Source organism: Choloepus didactylus, chromosome 2, assembly GCF_015220235.1.
Source record: "Choloepus didactylus isolate mChoDid1 chromosome 2, mChoDid1.pri, whole genome shotgun sequence".
In the NCBI taxonomy this organism is placed as follows: domain Eukaryota; kingdom Metazoa; phylum Chordata; class Mammalia; order Pilosa; family Megalonychidae; genus Choloepus; species Choloepus didactylus.
The window spans coordinates 183169895-183194919 of NC_051308.1; the positions used below are offsets into that span (position 1 = coordinate 183169895).

The window sequence follows — 25025 nt, forward strand, 5'->3', positions numbered from 1 at the left end:
TCACAAGGAAACAATCAGACAAATCAATTTTGTGGACATTCTACAAAACAATTGGCTTGGACTTTTCAAAAATGTTAATTTCATAAACAACCAAAAAGAAAAGGTAAGAATGTTGTAGATAAAAGAACACAAAGAGACTAACAACTAAATACAATTCACAACCCCTAACTGGATTCACTACTAAAAAAAACTATAAAAGGCATTATGGGACATTTGGGGGAAACTGAATTTTTTAATATGGATTGTGTATTAAATAATATTATCATATCAAGATTACATTATTTGGGTATGTTAATAGCATTACAGTTATGTAGAAGAATGTCCTAGTCTTAGGAGAGAGATGTCATGATGTCTCCACCTTACTTTCAAAACATTCAGCAAAAAAAAGTTTATGTGTGAGAGAAAAAAAGATAGAGCAAATGAGGCATAATATTAACAACTGGTGAATCTAAGTGAAGGATAGACAAGTATTCATTGTACTATTCTTTCAACTTTTCTACAAGTTTGAAAATTTCAAAAGAAGACAAGTTGGGGGGGAAAAAGTAGGGTAGAAATTAAATTGGCTACAGAGCAGCTGGTAAGACTTAGTTATCTACTGCAATATACCAAGAAGTTCCTAAGTCTTTTTCATCCAAAAGAGGCTGTGCAATCGAGAAGGCGGGCAAAGAACTTGGACTTTCCTGGCCTGAGCCTGCCCCTACTATGCAGAAGGCTGTACAGCTGTTTAGTTTTTCTCACCTATAAAGTATGAAAAAAAAAAAAAAATCCCACTTTACCAGGTATTAGTTTTAAAATAAAAACAATTATAAAATACTTTGAAAGTTGAGTGATGATTAAGTAATTATTAGTGCATGTGACAGTGAAGAGAGACATGAACTTGGAGTCAGAAGAGGTGAGTTTGTCACATTCCCTCAGTTCCTCACACATTTGTTCTAAGAACACAATTAGAATTAAGTGAAACTACTTTGTAAAATACATAAATTCATCCAAATATTAGTTTTTTGCACTTTTAGGATTCTAGGACATATCTGACACCATATCACCATTCTTTATTCCTCTTGGCTAAAATAAAAAGTAACAACCATAACAAAAAAACACTAAAACAATTATCAGTGTCTAATACTTTCAAGTCAGCATAAATTCCAAACCCCAAACTCTTAAAACCTAACTACTTCTTCACCTTACCCTAAAAGTGAGTACAAAGTTCAAAAAGGTTTGGCTAAAAAGAAACTCAATAATCCTAACAAATTACGAGTAATTACAAACAAATCCACCATCAGTTTCTATTACAGCTCTGTACCAGGACTTTTGTTAACCTATGTACATCTATCACCTCATTTAATCCTCACAACTCTATAAGGCAGATATTATCTCATATTATCCTCATGTTATAAATAAACAAAGGCTTGGAAAGGCTAAATAACTTCTCCAAGATCATAATACTAGAAAACAGCAAAAAGACCTTAAAACCAGGCAGTTCAAAGTCCATGTTCTTAATCATTACATGTACTCCAGTGTTTTTACTATGAATTCCAAGATTTAAACAAGAAACTGAGTGCATTAATTCAATATCTATCAAAAATTACACAAATGAGACATTTTAAAAGAAAAAACAAAAGCATGCCTTTTTTCCCAAATGCACATTTATATTTACAAATGTGCCAACTAATGAAGTTAGAATTCAACCAGATGCCCAATTTACTGCCAAATCCCAAATTAAAATAAAGAAACTGTATAACTTAGTTACCTATTGATGTATATGATTTAATATTTTACATATAAATTCAAAACAGACACCACTAGAACTTCACTCCCTACTCATCCAAGAAAAAAAAAAAGCTGAAAAAACTTACTTCAAGTATACCATTCCTCAAATATATTTACCCAAAACAATGACATAAAAGCAAAAAATATCTAAGGAATTAACCTTGAACATTGCTACCACAATAATAAAAAAAAAATTAGTAAGCCATGTCCCCTACACCTGGTCCTCTTTCAGTGTTCTCTATCTCAGTGAATTGCACCACAATCCATCCAATTATATAAGCAAAAAAACAGAGGAGTTGTCGATGATGCCTTCCTCTTCTACAGCCCCCATGTCCAATCCATCACTCAGTTCCAGCTCCTAAACATCTTTGGAATTCAACTACTACTCTCTGTCTTGCCATCGTCACCGTCACCTTATAACATCATCTCTCATTTGGGCTATTCCAACAACCTTCTAACTGGTCTTTCCATCCATACTCTTATCCCCTTGTAATCAGTTCCTCCTTTGCATAGTATCAAGTCCTTTTTTATAGCACTTACCATAGTTGTAATTTTAAATTCCTCTGACTGAGTATTGGATTAGTATCTGCCTCCCCTATCCTACAGTAAGTTTTATGAGGGTAGCTACTGTATTTATTTACTTACTAGGGTATCACCGTGCCGTAGAACAGTAGCTGGTTAACATATAAGTGCTAAATTACTAAACGCATTGTGAGACTGGAAATTTATTTATAAATAATAAAAAATAAAGTGGTTATAAGACTCACCAACTGTCACAAAAAGCTCCCTAGTTAATCAATTCTAGGTCTTATACTTTTTACATTTTTTTTTAAACATTTTATTTTGGAGTAAATTCACAGTTATAGGAACAGTTGCAAAAACCATACAAACCCCATACACAGAACTCCAGCATTCCCTGACCCCCCTGATACCCCCCGATACCCCCCGATCCACAAACTTTAACATGTTGTCTCACTGCTATTTCTTTCCCTCCCTCTCTCCCTCCCTCCCTCTCTCCCTATCTATCATCCGTCATCTATTGCTCTGTCTTCTGAACATATGAGAGCTAGCTGCACACTATAATTCTCATATACAATTCCCATGAACAAGAACATTCTTTTATGCAATCCCATTAAGCGCAGCTAAGAAGTACAAGAGATTAAACAATGATACAAAGCTTACATTCTGTATTTCCTTTTCCTTATGTCTCAACTATGTCCCTTTGAGCCTCCTGTCCTCCATCATTCGATCCTATCCAGGGTCATCCTTGGCATTCAATTGTTGTCTATTTAGACTGCTTTTTTTTTTTTTTCTTTTCTCAACTGTGGAAACATATATACAGCCTAAATCTTCCCATTCTACCCCCTCACTAGCATTCCATTAGCGGGATTAATCACATTTAGAATCTTGTAACGCTATCACCCTCCCACCCTCCATTGCTAGAAATTTCCCTTCACCTCAAACAGCAACCTTACACTCATTTCTTAACTCCCCATTGCCCCTTCCCCCATTTCTCTTTGATACCAGCTTAACTTCTATAGGACACATAGACTATGTTCCCATACTCCTCCATTCCCCTACCTTTATATAGCTCTTGTCAAAAATTACATATTTTACGTTGAGTTCAAAACCACTGATTTGTCCTTAGAGTCTGTGTATTTTATATCAAGTAGGAAGTAAATAGTGGAGTTACAATTCAAAAAATTATTGACTTCCATTTGTATTCCATTGTGGTTGGAGTATGTGCTTTGAATATATTCAATTTTCTTTTTTCTTCTTAAATTTATTGAGGCTTGTTTTATGTCCCAGCCTATGGTCCCTTCTGAAGAAAGATCCGTGATCCCTAGAGAAAAATGAGTGTCCTGGTGATATGGGATGTAATGTTCTATATATGTCTGTTAAAATTCTCTGTATCTCTTTCTACTTTCTTTGTTTCCTGTTGGTAGGGCTCTCTAGTATCTGGAGTAGGGCAGGTCTTTTATTGGCAAAGTCTCTCAGCATTTGTTTGTCTGTGAAAAATTTAAACTCTCCCTCAAATTTGAAGGAGAGTTTTGCTGGATAAAGTATTCTTGGTCGGAAATTTTTCTCTCTCAAGATTTTAAATATGTCATGCCACTGCCTTCTCACCTCCATGGTGGCCGCTGAGTAGTCACAACTTAGTCTTACGCTGTTTCTTTTGTATGTGGTGAATTGCTTTTCTCTTGCTGCTTTCAGAACTTGCTCCTTCTCTTCAGTATTTGACAGTCTGATCAGAATATGTCTCAGAGTGGGTTTATCTGGATTTATTCTATTTGGAGTCTGCTGGGCATTTATGCTTTGTGTATTTACATTGTGTATAAGGTTGGGGAAGTTTCCCCCAACAATTTCTTTGAATACTCTTTCTAGACGTTTACCCTTCTCTTCCCCTTCTGGGACACCAATGAGTCTTAAGTTTGGATGTTTTATTTTATCTATCATATCCCTGAGATCCATTTCAATTTTTTCAATTTTTTTCTCCATTCTTTCCTTTGTTTTTTCATTTTCTGTTCTGTGGACTTCTAGGACACTGAGACGTTGTTCAACTTCCTCTAATCTTGTATTGTGAATATCCAGAATCTTTTTAATTTGGCCAACAGTTTCTTCTATTTCCATAAGATCTTCTATTTTTTTATTTACTTTTGCAATGTCTTCTTTATGCTCTTCTAGGGTCTTCTTTATGTCGCTTATATCCTGGGCCATGGTCTTCTTGATGTCCTCTAAATCCTTTGCCACGTTTTCATTCCTCGATTGTAGTTCTTTGATTAATTGAGCCAAGAACTGGGTGCCTTCTGATATTTTGATATGGGTGTTTGGACTTGGGTTCTCCATATCATCTGGTTTTATCATATGCATTGAGATTTTCTGTTGTTTTTGGCCTCTTAGCATTTGCTTTGCTTGATAGGGTTCTTTCGAGTTGTTAAAAAACAAAAAAATGCCAATCTAATTTTTCAGAAACACAGGTTGGTGGCGTATACTTTCTCTAGCTAACCAGCAGGTGGCATCTGTGAATCACCTATACCCCTCAAGTCAGCTCTCCCCAACCTTGTCCCTTCTGTTGGGAAATGATTCTTGTGGGGTTCAGTTGGTGAACTCAGTTTGGGTGTGTTGCTAGAGCCGTCCACCCTGAATGTGGGGCGTGTGTCCGGGTGGCCAGGGAGACAGGGAAGTTTTAATATTCAATCCCCCCAGGTGTTCCTGGAGATTCAAGGCCGTCACAAGAGTCTAAGCCTTCATTTCGGATCCGTCCCAGACCCTCTCTCTCGCTGACCCACAAACCACCGGACTTGGCACAGCGTCCCTGGGTTTTCCGAGCGGGCCCTCTTTCTCAGCTGTGATCTTCCAGGACCTCTGCTGAGGGAGGGCTGTGCTACGTCACAACTGTGCGTCGTCCCTCAAGGGAAGCCCTGGGCCACCCTGCCATGCTGGGGTGCTCTCAGCCCGATGCACAAAGGGTTGAACGGGGCATCTCCACAACCCCTCTCTACGCACAGTTCCTCCTTCCCAGCTCCGGAACAACTGGCGGGGCTCTGGGCTGTGGGCACGGCTCCAGGCAGGAGTTTATCCAGCCCTCCAGGGGTCCAGCTACAAGCCGCGGGGCTTCTCCCTCCCTCTGGCTCTCCCCTGCACTCCCCGGTCCCGAGGGTGTCTGCCACGAGCTATCCTCCACGGCCAACACTGAGGCCGGCTCAGCTCGCTCCTGTCGTGTTTCACTGTGTGGTTTCCACCATCAGCAACTGCGGCCGCTCCTGGGTTTTTCCCTTTTTTTTTAAAGAACCAGTTTGTCTCCAGACGCCAACCCCCAGCTTCCCCACACCGTAGCACAGCTGCGGGTCTTCCAGCCAGCTTAGCCACTCATTTCGGAATGCAGATTCCTTGGTTACACCAAGTATACGGCCAGTGTGGTGCTAGGAGGCCTTGTCCAACTGGCGCATCACTGAAACTGGTACTCTGGGTCTCCTTCTGTTTTTTTTCTAGTATTTTTCACAGAGATTTTTTTTTGTCCTGTCTCACATAGCCACCGTCTTAGGTCCCCCCCCCCCACTTTTTACATTTTAACTCTTAAATAGAAATGCACCATACAGTTGATGATTTTTGTTTAGTTGACAATATTTTTCCTTTCTTAATGGTACATAAATAATGGTACACCTTGGAGCCAAAAATGCCATGACTTGATGAAATAGGTAAATCTACAAAATACTTTACCACCTGGTCTACTCAGTTCAAACCTGGTCATCTTCCGGTCTTTTGTCTTCCTTGTTACCAACTCCTTCTCAATACTCAAATTGACAGGTCCTACTGCTTCTTTCACAACAGCTCTCAAATCCTTTTCTTTTGCCTTTCCCACTGCAAACACCCTAGATCTAATTCCTCATTGCCTCACATCTGATCTCTTGCAATAGCTTCTATCATTTGAGCATCTGTTTCAAATTCAAGCAACATTATGCACCTACTACTATAAGCAATTAACTGGAGAGACAAAGCAGTCCAGTTACCTGTCCTTCCTTCTACTTTTTCTCTTCCATAATTCAGCCTTCAGAATTTTTTTTATCTTTTATCTCAACCTGGAATCATTTTCCTCACAATTTCTATCAAATCCCTATGCATTATTCAAGTTCCAGATCATATCCCTTCTTCTTCATGAAACCTTCCCTAATTCATTTCTCCTTTCAACTCTGGCATTTTAAAACATTTGTATAAAAGTTAACACATACTGGCTATATCTTCCGCTCCTTGAAGACAATGTTTACATCTCATACATTCTGCTAGAGCATAAGCTCTCTGAAAGCAGGAACTTTCGCATTTTTTGTTCACTGCTGTATTCCCAGAACCTAGAAGAGTATCTGGCTGAGTAAGTATGTGTTAAATTAATGCCTTTTTATACCTCAGTGGAGAGAACAAATCTTGGCAGCTCTGTACAGTGGAAAGAGTCAAAGACTAAATGACATTAGTCAAAGAGTTAGTCAAAGGACTAAATGACAAACTCTTTGGGCCTCAGTTTCTTCATCTGCTAAATATATTCAGTATCTCACAGTTGTAATAAAGTGAGATAATGCTTTAAAAGCTTCTAGTATAGTGCTGAAGACAAAGAGCTGTGCTCACTAAACATTTTTGAGATCATGGCAATCGTTAAATGGTAAAAAGTTTCCAATAAGTGTCTACTAAATGAATAGAATGGAAAAATATAAAAAGTCTGCATAATGTCTAGCCTCTTATCATTCTTACAATAAAGAATTCCATGAGTATATTTATTCTGAAATAGTGTACATTTAGCCTCAAACTCTAAGATGGCTGAAACCATTTCAGATTAATTAGAAATAATGCAAATTTAACAGGATAGAAGTATTAATATTTATATTTTACTGAAATGTATAGTTTTTTTTGATTGCTGAAAGAAAATGATAATTTTACTATTAGAACCTCTATAGTGCAACAATCAGAATTAAAAAGAAACTGCAAACTCATTTGATTACATACTCCCCAGAAACCCAGGAAGTTCAGAATTTCTGTCTACAAAACATTAATGAGTAGTACACAATGCTGTTTTACCAGAGCTATCAGTATATCTAGAAATTCCTCATAACCAATTACTGCAAATAAATTTTTATATATTTTGATACCATTTTACAGGGGAAAAAAAGAACATCAGTTTAATGTTTTTTAAACTCTTTTCACTATACTATACAATTCCTTATATTGGCCACTTTTTACCTTTAAAAAGTTCCCAAAATTTTATGGTGAATGAATTGATAATTGATTCAGTAACAGCATTAGATTGCACTAATTAGAAACTCTTCACTGTTCAGAGAAGAGTGTTAATTAATTTGTAACTTGGAAAATACACAGGCTTTACCTTTCAAAGCCTTTCCAATCCCTCTGGGTACTTTCATGATCCATAATCTAGTTACAAATTACAAGCAAGAAGAAAAGATTACTCCCTTGTGTCTATCTGCTATCAGCTGACAGAAATCATTATAAAAATTCCAACTAGGTATATACAGTCGGCGTAGGAAAAGAAGAAAATTCCCATCTAGTATACAGAGCTGTAGGATGAGGTATACACCTCTAACTATACAGGCATGCAGCAAACCCCAGGTGGGAATCAATACGAAACGAAAATATAAACCAAAGAAATCTTAAGAAATATAAACTCAATTCTTAGAATCACACTGAGTTGACCGATGGTCTCCGTGTATTCACCAATCATCATTTGAGCTGGAAATTTCTTAAATAACATGTAAGAATGTATTCTTTATCTCCAACCTAAAAAGCCCTTAGATGTGGGTAGGGGTGGAAGGGTTGAAAGCCTGCGAGAACCAAATACCTTTAAGAAAATGAATGTTAATGTCCTGATGGAAAAGTAAAAGCATTAAAATATTCAAGTGAGAGCGTTATGGTCTGAAGCAGTAAGGCCATCAAGGAGGAGAGAAACTAGGAATAAGAAGACTCAGTTCCCAGGATCCGGTTTCTACCTATTGATCATATAAATATAACATATATATTTTTTTATGTATATTATATATATTTATATTTTACGGGAAGAAAGAGGGCAGGCAGAGAAGTGGCATGGGAAAGGATTAAACGGATGCGAGAGCTCAAAGGACACTAAATTCGTGCCTCGAATACCTAAAAAAAGCCATAAGCAAAGAACAGCTGCCCACAGGAAGGCTGACGGTTTAACTCCAGAGCCCAGAATCGGGCGAGAGTCAGAAGATAAATGACTCTAGAAAGGGCAAATGAGGGAGACGCCAAAGCGACGGTTGGCCGCAGGGTATCAACTGAAAGCAAGGCCCCCAAAAAACCAGTAATTCGGGAACCAGACACTAAGCCCCAACCTTCTCCTAACTCCGCTAGCCTCTAGTCGTCCCCTCACCGAAACAGGACTGGAGAACTCTAAAGACCGCAGGAGCCACCAATCCAGGAAATGCTCCAGCTTTAGCAGCTACCGCCACAATAGCAACCAGCACACACGCAAACACCCGAACCTCAGCAACGCCCCCACAACGCCCCGGCCGCCGTAGTAAGCCTCAAAACCTCAGGTCAGCCACTTCCGGGGCATGGGACCTTTCCATTGGCGGCCGCTATAGCAACAGTTCAGAGAGCCCCTCGCCGCTTGGTTCATCCATCCCTTTTTTCTCCCCGTTCGCCACCTCAACTCCTAAGTCACCAATGTGGCAAGCGCAGAACCAAGGGAAAGTATCCAGCTACAAGGGGCATCTCTGATAGACACACCAAGTTAAATGCCTTAAGGTCTTCTTGTACAATTGGACTTCAATTCCCAGCATGCTGTGCAACATCGCTCCGCTCCTCTGCCATAGGAACTACAAGAGCCAGCATGCATTGCGCCCCTCATTCCTCTCCCCGCCTCTCCATCGCTTAGGTACCCGCCCCCGCTCATTCTCACCGCTGCAGACCCTAATGCGATTTCAGAGGCCTTATTAAATCACTTAGGAAGACCAATGTAGACCTTCCTACTAAGCCCCACTTTGGTAAAATTGCCAGTATTCCCTCCTATCCTGTGGTTAAGTACTCTAAACCAAACTATAGTTGAGACCATAGGTAAATATTTATAAAACATCAAGGAAGGTGTGCATCCATTTTCTACATTCAGATTATTTTCATTGAATGAAAGGACAGTCTGCACAGATTCTTAGGAAGTGGAAAATTTTATCCTCACTCCTAAGGGATGTTGAGAGGAATACTAAATTTATTGCAAAATGTAATTCTATATCGTTTTGCAGTACCGCAAGATTGTGCTGGAGCAAGTACTTCCAGGCAGTCTCCTGGATTGCATAGGAAGTATTAGTCAGAGCTAGAGGTAAAAAATTAACAGTCCAAAATACCCGACCAGGAGACCACAAGGGAAAGCTTTTCAGAATGCAGAGTTTAAAAAGTTCAGAATTAAACTTGAAACAGGTTTTCCAATTTTTAAATGTGTTTAATGGTTTGAATTATAATCTTGTATTATTATTATTATTATGACAAAAACAGGTAACTGGAACTATTTATTTTTCTGTTTGGTTAGGGCAACCTATAACCAACCATATATCACAGATGAGACATGTATTAAAGTGAGCAAAGTAACTGTTTTCTTGCATGATTAGAATACCCTGCCTGTTCTTGACATCCAGAACTCTATTCTGATTTTTTAGGACAGATAATTGGCATCTCACAAGACATCTAGATGCCTTGTTGTAGCTTTCAAAAGGATTTCTGGATTTCAGTAATGAAGATATCCTATTTTTGGTATTCTGCATTAAAGGCTATAAGAAACAATTCTTGAATTCTTAAAATAACTATATGGTAATTATATAAAATAAAATTGCCTTTATGCCACAAATATTGGTTTTCTATAGATTTACAACAAAACAAAGTTTATTAGATTAGAAAAAAGGAGTAGAAAACCTTTCATTTTACAATTTCCAACAGAAGCCACAGAGGGAACTTATATTTTGTAACACTGACATGGAACCAGCTACCATACAAACTGCTTTCCAACTCCAGTGTGCTAAATTATGCAGCACTAGCAAGTAAATATTTAAAATCTATGATCATGAGAAACAATCTACTGCTTTCCATACTCATGCACCAAAATAATATCAATGCAGTGAGAGAAAACATTTCCACCAGAATAATTCAAAGGTAATCTTGAGAAACTGTAATTAGCTTATCTGCTACTCATAGGTTTTTGTAGTAAATAAATACATAATGCATCCACTTATTAGTGATGTTATTAAGGAAGCTTAAAACTATGCTAAATATTTGATATGCATATTTCTAAAGTAGTTTCAATGATCCATTGTGTAAACGAATGTGGAAGAAAGTTTAAAGAGTATATAATTTATGTAATAGACCTCATGCTTTTTAAAAAGAGATTTGCACAGCTGCAGCACTCAGCAATTATTCTGTCCTCAAAATGTGTCTTTGACTTTCCAATGCAGCCAATCTCCAGTCCCATAAAACTTAAAATTGGAAAAGTTGTTCATCTCAGTTCAGCAGATACACTAGTGCTACTAGGGGCGAAGTGCTTTGCCTAGGGTCTATAAGCTATTTCTGAAGCATAGAAAGATTTGATAATTGGGAAAGATTTAAAAGGAAATGAAAAACAGATAAGAGAGTTTTATCACAATGGAAACCAAAAAGTGAAATATGTGTAACACAACTTTTAATAATCACTTAAGCGCTTGGTTAATTAGAACTCTATAAAAGACAATATCATTTCTTAAACATAAGAGCCCCATCTTAATTTTGTGTGTCCCTCTGTGCAGTACTTTGCACAGAGTAACTGGTTCTCAAGTGAGTGTTTGTGGAAGTTCACAGTGATGATTGAGGCCCTAAACTTCCTGCCCATTCATCTTATGTAGTTTGAATGTAAAATATTTCTAATGTGTATTTTATTGTTTCTTCTAAAATTAATAATTCTTGTTATGATATATAATAAAATAACTATTAAAATGAATATTTAATCAATCAGAATACCACATTCAGTAATTATAAAAGAGCAATTTGCTGCTTAGTTATATATGTGACACGCATAATTGAATTATCTTAAGTATTCAAGCCCTTTCTAAAATGTTATATACCAGGACACACCAGCCATTCGAATACCACTGATTACCCTAGAGCTCCAGATTTTTCCTGATAAGTGTTAATCCTTAACTTCTATCAAAGGTCCTTCCTATCCATCTCCCTCCTGGACCCACAAAAAGATGAAGGTTCTATTTAATAAGTAAATGTGTTCCATGACCATGAATGCCTGATTGGAGATATTATATTGAGATAAGTTGAGATCAGTCTTGATGAGACAAATCCCTCACAGACCTCTAAAGCTAATCATTTTCCTTTTTAAGGAAAACTTGATGTTTTAGTTTCCTAGGGTGCTGAAAGCAAATACCATGAAATGGTTCAGCTTGAACAATGGGAATTTATTAGATTACAATCTTGAGGCTGAGAAAATGTCCAAAGCAAACCATTATCAAGGCAATACTTTCTTCCCAAAGACTGGCTGCCACAATCCTTGGCTCCTCTGCCACATGGCAGCATCTGCTGGTCTCTCAATTCTAGTCTGGTTTTGTTGCTTCCAGCTCCTTGCTTCTGTGGCTTTCTCTCCCTCTTTCTGTATTCATTCCATTTGTAAAGGACTCCAATAAAATAATTAAGACCCATCCCAAATGAGGTGGGTCACACCTTAACTGACGTATTCTCATCAAAAGGTCCTACTTACAATAGGTTCACGCTGACAAGAATGGATTAGATTTAAGAACGTGTTTTCTGGAGTATTCACAGCTTCAAACCACAACTTGGTGAAACATTTCCTCCTTTCCAAATCACCTGTATTCTATCTCCTCTCCTACATCTTCAGTCTCTCTAGTCACTGGCACTTTTACAAACATGTGCATATTCTCCATAATTTTGAAACACCTTCAGTGGACTCAGTTTCCTCCTAATGAAAATATTCGTCTTGCTTTTATAGCTCTACTACAGCAAGTGCTACAAAGTAAACTTTAGCTTTGAAATGCAGCACGGGATCTGTTCACAGCAACAACTAACACTTAGTAAACATCCAGCTCTGTGCTAGATACGGAAATATGAAGATAATTCACATAAGGAGCTATGGTCACGTAATACGGTGTGATAAATACCATGATAGAGATATGGACAAGGCATTTACGAGAATAAGGAGGATAAGGTATTCTCAAATTGAAGGATCTCATAGGAGGGAGTTCCTAAGATAATTTAAATAACAAAAATAGTAATTAGCTAGCTGCAGAAGAGGAAGGTTCAACCAGTTTAGGATAAAGCAGTAAGTTCAGTATAGCTGGAAAGTGAGAGTGAGGGGGTGGCAAGAGATAAGACTGGAAGGACAGACTGGGCTGTTTCATAAAAGGACCTCACATACTATGAGGATCTTGGACTTTACCCGGGTGTTTTAATTTCCTAGGCTGCTTAAGCAAATACCATGAAATGGGTTGGGTTAAACAATGGGAATTTACTTGTTTATAGTTTTGAGGCTGGGAAAATGTCCAAATCAAAGCAGCATCAAGGAAATGCTTTCTCTGTGAAGACTGAAGCTGGGCTGCCGGTGCTACGTGGTTTCTCTGTCGCATGGTAAGGCACATGGGGCATCTTCTGATCTCTTCGTTCTCTTCGGGTTCTGTTTCAGCTTGCCATCTGTAGCTTTATTCCTCTCTCTCTGAATTTCATTCCACTTACAAGGACTCCAGCAGTAGGATTAAGACCATCTTGATTGAGGTGGGTCACACCTTGACTGAAGTAGCTTTACCAAAAGGTCCTACTTACAATGGATTCACGTCCACAGGAATGGATTAACTTTAAAAACCTGTTTTTATGGGGTACATACAGACCAAACAACCAGACACCATAACATGGCCAAGTTGACACATAAAATCAACCATAGCATGCTACAGAAGCACTTATGTGATTGAGTTGCGAGATGAACTAGACAATAGTTCTTGGAACATCATTTTTACATGAAAAAGCAACTGATAAACTATGATTATTCAGACTTTGGCATTTGGCAGGCATTTTCTAAATACTTAAGTGATCCTGTTACTTCAAGGAAAATAATGATATTTGTTGCTGATGATAAAATTTGCACTTTTAGGTGAAAATTAGAATGCTGAAAACCTTTTATCTGCCACTGTGAGTTAGTCAGCTTCCCAATACTTAATGACTTTTCTGAGTAGAAAAGTGCACAGGTAAAGCACTCAGCCTAGAGCTTTTACACTGACTGTTCCCTCTGCCTGGAATGTTTATTCCCCAATATCTGCTAGCTTTACTCCCTCATCTCCTTCAAATCTCCATTCAAATGTTACCTTCTCCATAAGGACTACCCTGGCCACCATATTTAAAATTGCAATCCGTCCCTCATTCTTGGCCTCCCTTTGCGTCCTCTATTTTTCTTCCCCCACCTCAACTACCACAGGACTTATCAACTTCTAACATTCTGCACAATTTGCTTATTTATTTTAGTTTTTGTTTATTCTCTATCTCAACCCTCAAAAATGTAAGCTCCTTAAGAGCAAGAATCATTTTTCTTATTTACTTATATAACTCAAGCCCCCAAAGAGTGCCTAGTACATTGTAGACAGTCCAAAATTCTTCATTAAACTAAAAAATGTTTGTAATGATTATTTTTTATAAGTATATTCATAAATCATAAATCCTTAAGATTATACATCAACCTGTTAAGGGTCATTATCTTGGTTATATTGTATATTTCTTCAATGTTGAATTTTTGTCCATGAACATGTGTTATTTTTATAATCAGAATATATATACATGCATATATTCAAATATGTTTATATTTATACATATGCATTTATACACACACACACATATTTAACCCTGCTGAAATACCATTTCTGATGCAAAGCATTCCCCAATTGGAATTTTTTCCTCTTCTGTGCCACAATAAGACTTTGTGTCTTTATTAAGTGGCATTCACTTTCTGCCTTTTCTAATAATTCAGTATGTATATGTTCGTCTTCCACAGTAGATTTCAAGTTCCTCAAGGACAAGACAATGTCATGTTTACAGAGGCAACTGACAGAGTGTTTGACACATGACAGGTACTTATCCAAATAAATTTTTGACCAGCCTTACCTCAAACACTAACATTTTAAAAACTACAATAGATTCATTAAGAAAACTGGCATTTGTCTTACAATGTAACAGATTTTGTGAATTTAAATAATGATAAATAATTATTACTTAATACTTGAAAGTGTCATATAAGTACTAATACTTATAAAATACTTATTTATAAATATTATTACTTATAAAGTAAAAATAACCTTTAACTAAATATTGAGACTTATAAAAGTGATCCTTCCCAGCTTTAGTGGTTCTGTGGAGAAGTGAAAAAAGAATAAATATCAATAAGCGTTATCTTCTAGTTAGTTGCCTTTTTACTTCAAAATATGTGTACAATACTTTAGGACTACATTAAAAACTATAGCTTTTATGATATTGAAATTTACTGTTAATATTATTATCAAAATAGTAGACCCCTTTACAAAACTCCCCACAATTCAAAGTTTAAGACCTGGTTTTCAGTTCAAATGTCAAACTGCCATTATTAGACTTTTCCTCTTCCTCCAAGCCCACTGAAATCCTGAGTCTCCAAACACCCAAAATAGTTAATCCTATATCAAGTGTGTGTGTGTGGGGGGGGGGGGGGGTAACTATTTTTAGATTCAGAGGAATCCAGAATAACACCAGGCAGAAATTTAAACCTACAGAAGGAATTTTTATGAGCAGTATTTAAATTGCTCTTTCCCTCAATAGCAGGGTAATGTAGAATAGAGAGCATGGGTTTGTTTAAAAAAAAAAATTATGACTAATTCACAATAACATGGAAATGTGCTTTAAAAAAACAGCTGGATAAAAAAATTGTAGTTTTAAAATAATCACAATTCTGTCAAACAAACACATGAAAAATTACACTTATGAAAAGGTGTGGAGAAACCCAGGTCAAAATGTCAACTAACAGTGGTTGCCTTTCCATGATGATACTGTGAGCGATTATTTTTTTCTCACTGATTTTCTATAGTTCACAAATGTTTTATAATCTGCATATATTTATTTTGTAATTGGATAAATAATAACCTTCAAAAGAATAGAAGGTAGAAAAAGAAGAAAGAAATAGAAAATGTAAGCTTTGGAATCATGTTGATCCAAGGAGTCAGACTGATCTGAGTTCAAATTATCTGAAAGTTTTGTTATGTTAGACAGGCCAGGCAGGGTAAAAACATTCACTACCTACTGGGCTCCAGATGCCTTAAACAAATCAGTTCTGTCACTAGCTGCAAGAAATAGTCATCCCTGTTCTGAATCCTAATGCTTTAGAGGGTCCTACAAATCACATACTCACAAAATATGTACTAAAAAACATGTGTATCATTGTCATTCTGTATGTGGCAGTCAGAACTCGCCCTGCGCAACTCATAGCCTTAAACATCTGTTCTCATGACTAAATTGTTCAGGCCCCAGGGAAAATGCATCTTCACCCCTCTTGCCCTACAAAAGGCATCTGTGTTCAAATGCTGTAATGGTTTGTGGGTTTTGTTTGTGGCAACATCAAAGAGAAACAGTGCTAAGACTATGGAGAGGATTTGAGTGGCAAAGAGCTTAAGTAAGAAACAAGACAAATTTACTTGTCCAATCCTTCCTCTTAGCATGAATACAACAGATTTTTGCATAGCAAAGAATCATTTCCCAGTAGTGCCAAGCATCTACTTTCTTGCTTCAGTTCCTATTCCAGTTTATGGTTGCCAAGTTCTCATGAATTAGCCTGGTATTCACAACAGCTGTGTGTGGTGACTGAGGTAGGCAGTATTCTAAAATGGCTCCCAATGATCCGCACCTCCTGGTATTCATGCCCTTGTATAATCACCTCTCCCTTGAGTGTGGTCAGGACCTAGTGGATTGCTTCTAATGAATGGAATACAGCAAAAGCGATGGGAAGTCACTTTCATAATTAGGTTTTAAGAGACTATGACTTTAATGGGGAGTTATTGCTTAATGGGTACAGAGTTTCTATTTGGGATGATTGAAAAAGTTCTGGAAATAGATAAAGGTGATGGTTATACAACATTACACATGTGCTTAATGTCACTGAATTGTTCACTTTAATATGGTTAAATGGTAAATTTTATGTTACGTATATTTTATGGCAATAAAAAAGCTTTTTAAGACTGTAACTTCTGTCTTGCTAGTGGACTATCTCTGTTGCCTTCTTGGCTCACTTGCTTTGATAAAGCAAGCTGCCACGTTAGAGAGACCTATGCAACAAAGAACTGACGGCAGCCTTTGGCCAGCCAGTGAAGAACTATGGTCCTCACTCCAACTACCTGCAAGGGGCTGAATTCTGCCAACTACCGCTGAGTGAACTTGGAAACAGATTCTTCCCCGTCAAGCCTTCAGATGAAACTGCAGATCCTGGGCCAATACCTTGATTGTAGCCTTGTGAGAGACATAGAAACTGTAAGATAATAAATGTTGTTGCTTAAAGAAAGGAAGTGTTGGAGTAATTTGTTATGCAGTGATATATCAATAATACAGTGGTTAAGAAACAATTTACATGACTGAAACTGTTGAACTGTAATCCAGTAGACTGGATTCTTGATGGTGATTATATAACTGTAAAGCTTTTATAGTGTGACCACATAATTAGGAAAACTGTGTGACTGACACTCACTTTATCCAATGTATGAGCAGATGAGTAATAAAATAAAGACAAAAAAAATAAATTATGGGGGGGCAGTGAATAAGGGGAATGGGATGTTTTGGGTGTTCTTTTTTTCATGGAGTAATAAAAATGTTCTAAAATTGATTGTGACAATGAAGGCACAACTATATGATGGCATGGTAAACCATTGATTTTACTTTGGATGGGTAATTTGGTTGTGAATATACCTCAATAAAATTGCATTAAAAATGATATTGAGCATGTTCTATATGGCAATATAAGCAGCTACTGAAAACTTCTCTCCAGAGATTAAATGAAAAAAAAAAAAAAAAAAGAACAATTCTGAATTGTTTGAAACTCTGGAGGAGGATACAGACTGGAGAAGGACCTTGCAAATGCCAAATTGAAGAAAGAGAAGAAATATCAGGTAGGAATCTTCTGTCCTGGACTAGTCAGTCCTCTATCCTCCCCTCAGTCAGTCTCAGTATAGAAAAGGCACAGAATCAGCAGATGGGACCCTTCCCACCAGGGACACAGAGTACAAAATCACTCACAGCAGTGAGACATACCCCCACTGTTTGAATACCTGGAGATTCAAGACCCAGGTCATTAAGCAACAAAGAGCTGAGAAAACATAGATAGAGACTGTGTATCCAGTCATGGGTCTGAAAGCCCTTCCCACACCTTTGAGGGAAGCAGTAGCTCATGGCCATTTTCCTGCCTTGGGGATGGCTGGAGTACTGGGTTAGCTAAGGGAGTACTTTGCCACAGGTGGAGCTCCAAGTTGAGCCAGATTTGGCCAGCAAAGTGAGGGCACAGGAATCCCACAGTTTCAGCTCCTCTGTGTAGATGCATCCTGTACTTGAAGGCAAAGCAGCTTCTGAAGATGATTAGATTACCAAACAGCGCCATTTGCTGCACAGTCTGGAAGATGCAAGGGAATTAAACACTTTAAAAAAAAAAGCTCCAGATTCTTTCTTAGGACCACAGGAACTGGTCTACATGCTCTCTATGGAAACCTGACCCTGATTTGGGTGAGAAAGATGAAAGACACAACTGTTAAAGTGGGGCTCTAAAACAAACCCAGGACTTGCTGGCCAATGGAAAACAGAGCACCACTGAAAGCCAGCAGATTTCTATTACCACACAATGAACTTGCTGGGGTTCCCAATACCTACCTCCCATCCTTGTGGCAGACCACAGTGTGTGCCTGATTTGGGGGGGAAGACTGGGGGTAGAGCCAATCTGACAACTGACCAGTGAGAGGAACGAAGGAACAATAGAGATCAAAGACAACTGAAAAGAAAACCCTAAGAATAAAGAGAGAAAACAACCTCCAGAATAACCTAATCAAGAAAATGAGATGCCTAGACAACAAAAAAATCATGAGTCACACCAGGAAACATGAAGATATGACCCAGTTAAAGGAACAAACTAACACCTCAATTGAGATTCAGGAGTTGAAAAAACTAATTAAAGATGTTAAACAAATCTTCTAAATCAAATCAAAGAGTTGAAAGAAATGTGACAAAAGAAGTGAAGGATATAAAGAAGACATTGGGAGATCAGAAGGAAGAATTTGTAGGCTTGAAAAAACAAATGGCAGAACTTATGGGAATGAAAGGCACAATAGAAGAGATGAAAAATACAATGGAGACATACAACAGCAGACTTGAAGAGAAAGAAGTGAACTAGAGGACAGGACATCCTACCTGCAAAAGAACAGATAGGGAAAAGAATGGAAAAATATGAGCAGGGTCTCAGCATGCTGAATGACAATATGAAGCACATTAATATAAGTGTCATGAGTGTCCCAGAAGGAGAAGAGATGGGAAAGGGGGCAGAAAGAATAATAGAGGAAATAAACAATGAAAATTTCCCAACTCTTATGAAAGACATAAAGTTACAGGTCCAAGAAGCACAGTGTACCCCAAACAGAATTGATCCAAATAGACCTACTCCAAGACACTTACTAATCAGCTTTTCAAATGTCAAAGACAAAGAGAGAATTCTGAAAGCAGCAAGAGAAAAGCAATCCATCACATTTAGGGGAAGCTTGATAAGACTAAGTGCAGATCTCTCAGCAGAAACCATGGAGGCGAGAAGGCAGTAGTATAATATATTCAAGATACTGAAAGAGAAAAACTGCCAACCAAGAATCCTATGTCTGGCAAAACTGCCCTTCAAAAATGAAGGAAAGTTTAAAATCTTTTCAGATAAACAGACACTGAGAGTTCTACAAAAAATACTAAATGGAGTGCTACAGGCAGAAAGGAAATACAGGAGAGAGACACTTGGAGAAGAGTGCAGAAATGAAGATATCAGGAGATGAAAAGAGGGAAGAGATAAGGCAGTTGATGCTGAAGGAGAATAGAATGTTCAAAAAGATTGATTATTTAGATCTAGAAATGGATAGCATAATACTGTGTGATGATAGCATAATATTTTAAATACAGTGAACAGAGATGACTATGAGTATGGTTAAAAGAGGAAGGTTAGGGGTATGTATGACACCAGAAGGAAAGATAGAAGATAAAGACTGGGACTGTATAACTTAGTGAATCCTAGAGCAGTCAATGATTGTGATTAAATGTACAAATACAAGAATGTTTTTGCATGGGGGAAAACAAATGAATACCAACTTTGCAAGGTGTTGAAAATGGGATGGTATTGGAGAAAAAATACAGTCAATGCAAACTAGAGTCTATAGTTAACAGTAACATTGTAATATGCTTCCATTAATTGAAACAAAGGCAAAATACCAAAATTGAATGTCTATAAGACAGGGACAAAAGGGAGGGATATGGGATTCTTGGCCTTGGTGTTGTTGCCTGACCTTTTTAATTGTATTTTATTTATTTTTTTCTTTTTTTGTCATCATTTTTTTCCTTTTCCTTCTTTTTTTTTTTAATTCTCTTGTTTCTTTTTTCTCCTCTTCCTCTTTCTTTGTAGAAGAAAAGGAAATGTCCTCATATAGATTGTGATGGTGAGTGTATAACTATGTGATTATCCTAGGAACCTTTGATTGTTTACTTAGGAAGGAATGTATGGTATGTGAATAAAATTGTTTGAAAAATAAACAGAGGGATACAAGTGCTGAAGAAAATGTGGAGAGTGGGATATACCTAATCACCATTTGTGGGGAAGTAGAATGGTGCAGCCCATCTGAAGGGCACTGTGGAGATTCCACAGGAAGCTAAGTATGGGGTTGCCATATGGTACTACAATCTTGTTATTGGGTATATATTTGGAAGAAGTGAGAACAGGGACATGAATGGACATTTAGGGTGGCAGTATTCATTATTCATAATGAATGGAGGTGGCCTAAGGGTACATTGACTGATGAACGGGATGGTGAATTGTGGTGTATACATTCAATGGAACACTGAGCAGCTACAAAGAAGGAATGAAGCTGTGAGGTATGCAACTTGGTGAATGGACCTTGAGGACAATATGAGTGAAATAAACCAGAAATGAAAAGACAAACATTATAATGCCTTACCAAAAGGACTGACTATAATATGAAAACTCTGAGAATTGAATCTGAGAGCATAGGTCATCAAGGGAAGGCTTAAGGTAAAGATTCCTAGATTGTTAGCTGTTACAGCAGTTACATCTATTCCTGAGTTGCAATGGCTATTTCTAAATTCTGAGATGCTGGGCTCTTTGTATACAACCTGGTTGGTCCCTGGAACTTCGCGTATCTATGTGACATGACACCTGTGAATGTCAGCATTACCCCATACAGCAGATGTTAAAGAGGCTGAAAAAGAGATCAGACTTCAGTTAGAGAGGTGAACAAACTGAACTTGGTTAGGACTAACATAAATCAGACTAAAGGGTAAAGGACAATATTAATGGTATTTTAAAACTTCAACTTCTGTGTGAGGCCAAGGGAAGAGATGTTTATTTGGTATAAAATCTATATTTTCTATAGCACACTATATAATTTAACTTGTATGGTCAGTTTTTTCAAGCGCCATAATTATATAGAACTTTGAACAGGGAGTGAGGTCTGGTTGGTTTGTGCAGGTTAGTGTGAAGCCCCGATATATCCCAGAGTAATTTGGGCAGACAATAAAAAGTATTTGCAAAGCCCTCTTGAATGAATGGGGGAAGATGTGGAAATATTAAACTCCCCTACCTGGGGAATTACTGATATTCTCACAAGCAGTGGGAAATGCCAATTTAAAAGGCTGAGCCCTTGATCTTGGGGCTTGCCCTTATGAAACTTGTTACTGCAAAAGAGAGGCTAAGCCTACTTATAATTGTGCCTGAGAGTCACACCCAGAGAATCTTTTTTTTTTCCCCAGAGAACCTCTTTTGTTGATCAGGTGTGTCCTCTCTCTCTAAGCCAACTCCACAGGTAAACTCACTGCCCTCCCCCCTATGTGGGACATGACTCCCAGGTGTGTAAATCTCCCTGGCAACATGGGACATGACTCCTGGGGATGAATCTGGACCCAGAATCATGGGACTGAGAAAGGCTTCTTGACCAAAAGGGGGAAGAGAAATGAAACAAAATAAAGTTTCAGTGGCTGAGAGATTTCAAGTGGAGTCAAGAGGTCATTCTGGAGGTTATTCTTATGCATTACATAGATATCCCTTCTTAGTTTTTAGTGTATTGGAATATCTAGATGGAAATACCTGGAACTGTTAAACTGCAACCCTGTAGCCTTGATTCTTGAAGATGATTGTATAACTATATATCTCACACTGTGTGACTGTTTGATTGTGAAAACCTTGTGGTTCACAATCCCTTTACCCAGTGTATGGACAGATGAGTAGAAAAAAGGGGACAAAATGTAAATGAATAACAGTGAGGAATGGGGGGATGGGATGATTTGAGTGTACTTTTTTACTTTAATTTTTATTCTTATTCTTTTTTTTTTGTAGTAATGACAATGTTCAAAAATTAATTGTGATGATGAATGCACAACTCTATATGGTACTGTGAACAATTGATTGTACACTTTGGATGATTGTATAGTAGGTGAATATATGTCGATAAAATTGAATTTTAAAAAGTTAAAAAATGATATTGAGAAATGAAACAGAAAACACAACTTGCAAAACGGTACCATAAATCACAAAACAAATAAACTGTACCAAAACATGACATAAAATAAAAAAGAAGTAATAAAAAGAAATAATTTACAGTATTAAACATTTTACTGTTAAATGTAGATATATAAGTAGGTCTAGACATAACAATTCATAAAGTTAGATACCAATTCTTTACATTAGCAGCTAGATGGATATTGAACTTTAAAATTGCAAATAGTTTTACCTTTATAAAGATAATAATAATAGATTTAATCAAAATTTCAAATATTAAATAAAATTCAGTTTTACTTTGCTAATTTTAATTTTCATTGATTTCAAAATGTATTTGCCTTTGAAGTTTAATAGTTAATACAGGCATACCTCATTTTATTGTGCTTCACTTTATTGCATGTGCTGGTTTGAATCTGTTAGGTACCCCATAAAAAACTATGTTATTTTAATCCACTCTTGTGGGGGCAGGCTTATTGTGGGTGGGATCTTTTGATTAGGTTGTTTCCATGTATATGTGACCCACCTAATTGTAAGTGGTACCTTCTGATTAGATTATTTCCATAGAGATGTTACCCCACCCATTCGAGGTGGGTCCTTACTAGTTTACTGGAGTCCTAAAGGGAGCTCAGGGAGAGAGAGAGCTCAGAGCTGACACAGACCCATACAGTTGGAGATGCAGACAGAAAGACATTTGGAGATGTTAAGCTAAGAGACAAAGCCCAGAGTTTGCCCTGGAGAAGCAAAGTGAGAACCCACAGAAGCTTAAAGAGAAAGCCACTGGAATCAGAAGCTGAAAGCAACAAAACCCAGGAGCAGAGGACAAGCAGATGCCAGCCACATGTTTTCCCCACTGACAGAGGTGTTCTGGATGCCACTGGCCTTTCTTCAGTGATGATAACCTCTTGTTGATGCCTTAGTATGGACATTTTCATGGCCTTAGAACTGTAAATTTATGAACTAACAAATCCCCATTGTAAAAGATTTCTGGTTTATTGCATTTCAGCAGCCTTAGCAAACCAGAGTATTGCACTTCACAGATACCGCTTTTTTACAAATGAAGTTTTATGGCAACCCTGCGTTGAGCAAGTATTTCAGCACCAATTTTCTAGAAGCATGTGCTCACTTCATGTCTCTGTGTCACATTTTAATTAAGGTATGTACATTTTTTTAGGCATGCTGCTATTGCACACTTAATAGACTACAGTATGGTATAAATATAACTTTCATATGCACTGGGAACCCAAAAAATTCATGTGACTCACTTTATTACAATGTTTGCTTTATTGCAATGGTTTGAAACCGAACCCACAATATCTCCAAAGTATGCCTGTACTGAGTATTTTAGAAGAAAAACAATTCCTGAAATACTAAAAAAATTTTCAATTTTTTAATTACTTTAATTTATATTTTCATAAAATTTATTCAAATTAGGTAAACTTTGAAAATAATTACATTTTATTTTTTAATTCTTTAAACCATATACAATAGAACACCATTTATGTGAAAATCTTGGTCATGAAAACATTTAATTGTTTTGCTGAAACAAAGGGAAGGAAATTAATTTTATGGAATAAGCATGAAATAATTTATTAATTACTTGTCTCTTTCTTTTATTACTCATCCAAACATTGCCAGCCCTTCAATAGATTGTGAAGTCATGCATAGTGATAACTAAATTCAGTCATCTTTGATATTTTGATTATGTCATTTACAATCATAACTTTAAATATATTTTTAATTTATTGTTATGAAGGTATATATATTTCAAGGTAGAAATAGAAACCATATTTTATTTAATACTTACTCTAACTTTAAAATAATTGGATATATGTTTCATTAGCCTCCTTTTCTTCTCATGTCTTGAACCCACATATGTTAAGTACGGTTCTGAAGCATGTTTTCCAGTTTCATCTTCCTACACCAAATAGGAACTAACTTGATGTAAGAACTAACATATTTTTTAAAGCTAACTGGAGTATATGTTAATCAATAAATAATTTATGAGTTGCTTATTATTCCCACTCCCTTGGTGAGAAAACTAAGTTTTGGATCCACACTTCACACTACTTTATGATCATGTGACCTTAGGCAAATTACTTAACTGTTTGATTCTTTTCTCATCTGGAAAACAGGACCATTGGTAGAGCTGTGAGCAAAGAGTAAATGTTCAATAAACATTAGTTACCTTCCCTCCTCTGCTCCCCATCCCTGTACCCAGTTTGGGTTGATGAATAGTTCAAATTGCGGGAAGAAAAAGAATTACAGAACTGTCTCCAAAAGTAGGGAGTAATCAGACAGAGAGTGTCATAAAAAGGATTATTTTGATGTTATACACTAGAAATAGGATAGCAAGTGTGAAAGCTAGACCATAAGCACTGAGCAGCAATCTTTTTATCTTCCATCAGCTTTCTATCCCTGTCTTCAAAACTTTAGGAATCTCCACAAGCCCCCTCCTCATCTTCTTTTCCCTCACTAGTGAAAATTTTTTTTACAACTTCAGCAAAGTATAATTTATATGCCATAAGTTCACTCATTTTAAGTGTACAATTCAATTTTTTTTAGTAAATTTACAGACTTGTGCAACCAGAAATTCTTCTTTTGGAAATCATAATTCCTATTCTTAAGGCCCTCACCTCATTGGATGAGGCCCACCACCCAATATCATACATTATTTATTTATTATTAAGTAAAGGGAAATTGCCTTTATTTAAAGTAAACTGAGTATAGATGCTAGTCACATCTACAAAATGCCATTACAGCAACATCTAGGCCAGTGTTTGAACAAACAACTAGATAATATAAATTAAACAGCTTAGCACAAAAATTAACCATCACACTAACCTGAAGGCATAATTTATTCCTATGCATTCTTCCAACAAATTTATAGTTTTGCTTTTACACTTAGGTCTGTGATCTATTTTGAGTTATATTTTGCATGGTGTGAGGCATGAGATTCTAAATTGATTGGTTT

The 25025-nt window shown here is 37.0% G+C and overlaps 1 protein-coding gene across 4 annotated transcripts in view; it reads right to left on the bottom strand.

The window, feature by feature from the left end:
* ATG4C (autophagy related 4C cysteine peptidase) overlaps positions 1–9017 on the bottom strand; it is a 178098-nt gene extending 169081 nt beyond the window's left edge. For 3 of the 4 annotated variants that reach the window (XM_037827044.1, XM_037827043.1, XM_037827041.1), the window contains exon 1: positions 8657–8786. The gene's annotated coding sequence lies outside the window, so the exon portion shown is untranslated. Of the gene's footprint in view, positions 1–8656 lie in introns of all 4 variants that reach the window. The other variant, XM_037827042.1, reaches the window with a different exon arrangement.
* Positions 9018–25025: the final 16008 nt, after the last annotated feature.